We start from the raw sequence: 3,379 nt of genomic DNA, 5'->3' as shown, positions 1-3,379 counted from the left end.
GGAGCAGCGCCACAACCTTGTGTGGGAAGTCGAGGTCAGGGTCGTCGACTTGGGGTTGGGGTCCCAGTCATCCTCCTCGCCCACGGAGCCGTGTGCCTACCAAATCAAGAAGGAAAATAAATACCATATTATTCCAAGGTCAAACATACAATCAAGTGGCAAAAGAAAGAAAGATCACATGATGATTATAAGCAAAAGAATAACTTATTTATAAAAACCCTCCATTAATTCAATCTAGTCTAGTGTCAACCAAGTAGCAACTAGATCATGGTTTAGTATTTTTTTATCCTGGACCGAACTGGTAGATTTGATGAACAATGCCTGAATAAGAAAACTACTACTACAATCAATATATATCGGCAATGGTGGTCTCATATATAGTAGCACATTACGCGAAAAGATGATATGACACAATCAAAAACCTCAAATGAGCAACCAACAAAGCTTCATTTAGTTGGAGGGCTTAGAACACGCGCATTAGAGAAGAAATATAAATATACCCACTTGTTGATATATAAGCAAGCAACATCACATGGTCTGCAAGCGTCAAAAGGGCAGCCCGGTGCATGTAGCTCCACTTGCGCAGGGTCCGGGGAAGGGTCCGACCGCTTTGGGTCTATTGTACGCAGCCTTTCCCTACATTTCTACAAGAGGCTCTTTCCAGGACTTGAACACGTGACCTCATGGTCACAAGTCTGCAAGCGTCAAAGTAAAGAGTAATTTCTATTGTACCAGATTAGATTGCTTACTCAATAAATAAACCTGAAATTCAATCTATAAGCAAGCAACATTGATATCATTCAATAAAAACCTCAGAGGAGCAACCAGCAAAAATGATGCATTCAGTTTGATATATCAATGTAAACAGGACAAACAATGCTTAAACGATGAAAACAAAAGCAAGAAAGAATAATTGATGTTGTTGTGGCTTGCATGGGACTCCATTTTTGGTTGCGACAGCGATTAGAACATCTTTGTCAAAGAGGGATCACAAGCCCAGAACAAAACAAGATAACTGCATTTACGCACAATTCCTAGTTCCCTACTAAACAACAATAGAAACATAGTCAGGCCACTTGCATCGGACCATAAACTGGCCAGAATTAATGCGATGATACAGAAAGGCCAGAGGGAGGAAAGTTGTTGTTTATTACCACCATTGACTGTTGTTACTATTTTAGTTGATCAAAAGGGTGACTTGGTTGCTTCCTAATCCTGATACTGATCCAATTCCAACCGACCTCCTGCCTAGAGCTGGGCTAGAGGGATTCCAACTCTACCTACAAACCAGGCATATTAATTGGTAATATATATTTGAAAAAACATGTATCTATCTAATTCACATGTATGTGCTTCAAAACAAATGATGCATATAGTACCACAAGCCATTTTCAATTAGTACAAGGGTTACCCAGCAGCAACGATATAGAAAAAACCATGAAACTTGTTTACCTTCAGACCAAACAGCGCCAAGTATTGCTTCTCATGTCCTTAATACTACTTCCCAGGCTGATCATGCCTAGGCAGCAGAGCGGTCCACCCATCAGCGTCAGAGATAGGCTTCGAGGACCTCGGCTAACCCTGCTTCATCCTCGAGCATCAATGGCTCATCACCGTCATCATCATCGAAATATAAATCATTGTCATTAGCAACCATCTGCTCGCAAAAAGGAAATCATTCAATTAAAAGAGAGTCATCTCCTGAATCTTAATTGTAACCAAGATCCAAGCAGCAGAATGGTGGCATGCCACAGGATGCCAAAAATTGTTAGTTCAACAAGGAGAATATATCAAGGGAAAATCTAAAAAGAAGAAACAAGGCTTGCCGCTGGCCTATCTGCAAAGTACCTGGGATAGATATATGCTAGCAGCTAGCATTCTTGCTGGGATAATATTCACATGTATGTGCTTGCAAACTAAACCATACATTTTCCACTAGTTGCCATGATTAAGGCTTGGGATTTGATACTATTTGCATAATTAGGGTGCTGCTATACATATATAAATATAGAAACCAAATACTCAATGTTCTTCCATGAACCAGATTTACTATCACCACATTGTGCCCTTACTTATGATAATTTTTGATAGAAACTAGGTATTATGACAGTCTAATGCATCCAATGTTCATAATGACATTACAAGTTGTACCATTAAGCAGCTTAGGAGGACCATCCTCTGTTCCTGTAACAGAACCGATGTAAATTCTTCACTTGCCCCCACCACCTACATATAAAGATTGATTGTTAGTACATTATTACTGAAAAATGCTTCTCTTTGATAGACGCATCACTACATGTGTACATAATTAGGACATACATATCACATTTGTGACTTCATAGACCCACACATAATCTGATTTAGCCACAAGGCTTTGAAGCTGGCACCCGTGCAATAAGAAATAAATAAATGAAAAATAAAATATGCCACTCACAACGGGAAAAGTAATTGCAATTCTAACAGACTCATCCCTCTCCTTTGTACTGCCTCTGCCAGGAAATTGTTACATGCTACAAATTTGTGGATGAAGCACGCACAAGAACAACAATAGATTTACTTACCCAGAGGCCAGCCGATTCATGGCTGGATCTAGTTAGTTACCTACACGTACTAGAAAAGCATTGACCCAGCTCACCTAGAGCGACCGAATCTGGAGGTGGGGCAAGGAAGGGGTGACGAGAAAGGACTCACATACCAGAAGCTTACCTCAGGCCGGGCGGAGGGAAGGAAATCAGCCGGAACAGAGGCCACAGGTGGAGGAAAACCAGCGCTGGATCCTCGGCGGCCGATGGCCTTGCTTCTCCTTACTGGTGGATGGTTCTGCTGCTCCTGTCCGGTGGCGCTTGAAGGCGCTGCTGCTCCTGTATGGTGGCGCTTGACGGCACTGCTACTCCTCAGCGCGACGGATGGAGCTGCTGCTCCTGGGTGGATGGTGCCCTGCGGGGAGGAAGGTCAGGGTTGGAGTTGATGTGGCACGAGGGAACAAGCGGACGGGCGGCGGCGCGCAGATCGGGGGCGGCGGCGCGGTCGATTTAGGTTTAGGTCGGAGGCGGTGGCGCACGGGTTCTATGTGAGTGGTGAGAGAGAAAAGGGTGAGATTGGGGGTTGGACGGGTGTGTTTTTTCTTTTCTTTTGCTGGTCTGGTCCGACTCGGGTGTTTTCCATCGCGCGCATATGGATTCCATCGCGCGCATATGGATGTGGGTGGAAGGAAACAAAGCCGACACTTTTTGTGTCCCAACGAATCAGCGAAACACAAACAATCAGTAAAGATTGTAACTGCCAATAGAAATTACATCGGTGCTTTGCTGGTGCTTCAGCGACAGATAATGTGTCAGGAGGTTATATAAATACTATCATAATATGTGTTGGTATAGTT

The 3,379-nt window shown here is 43.3% G+C and overlaps 1 long non-coding RNA gene across 3 annotated transcripts in view; it reads right to left on the bottom strand.

Annotated features, from left to right (window-relative positions):
* The window catches only part of LOC119354649, a 4,594-nt gene extending 1,452 nt beyond the window's left edge, over positions 1 to 3,142 (bottom strand). Inside the window, exons 1-6 of one of the 3 annotated variants that reach the window (XR_005171138.1) lie at positions 2,707 to 3,140; positions 2,152 to 2,226; positions 1,453 to 1,657; positions 1,155 to 1,280; positions 505 to 695; positions 17 to 96 (exon numbers count right to left, since the gene is read on the bottom strand). This is a non-coding gene — a long non-coding RNA (uncharacterized LOC119354649). Of the gene's footprint in view, positions 1 to 16; positions 97 to 504; positions 1,281 to 1,452; positions 1,658 to 2,151; positions 2,227 to 2,695 lie in introns of all 3 variants that reach the window. The other 2 variants (XR_005171137.1, XR_005171136.1) reach the window with 2 other exon arrangements.
* Positions 3,143 to 3,379: the final 237 nt, after the last annotated feature.

This window comes from Triticum dicoccoides, chromosome 2A (genome assembly GCF_002162155.2).
Source record: "Triticum dicoccoides isolate Atlit2015 ecotype Zavitan chromosome 2A, WEW_v2.0, whole genome shotgun sequence".
Classification (NCBI taxonomy): Eukaryota; Viridiplantae; Streptophyta; class Magnoliopsida; order Poales; family Poaceae; genus Triticum; species Triticum dicoccoides.
Note: the sequence above shows the minus strand (reverse complement) of the source record. Positions and strands in the feature narration are given on the sequence as shown.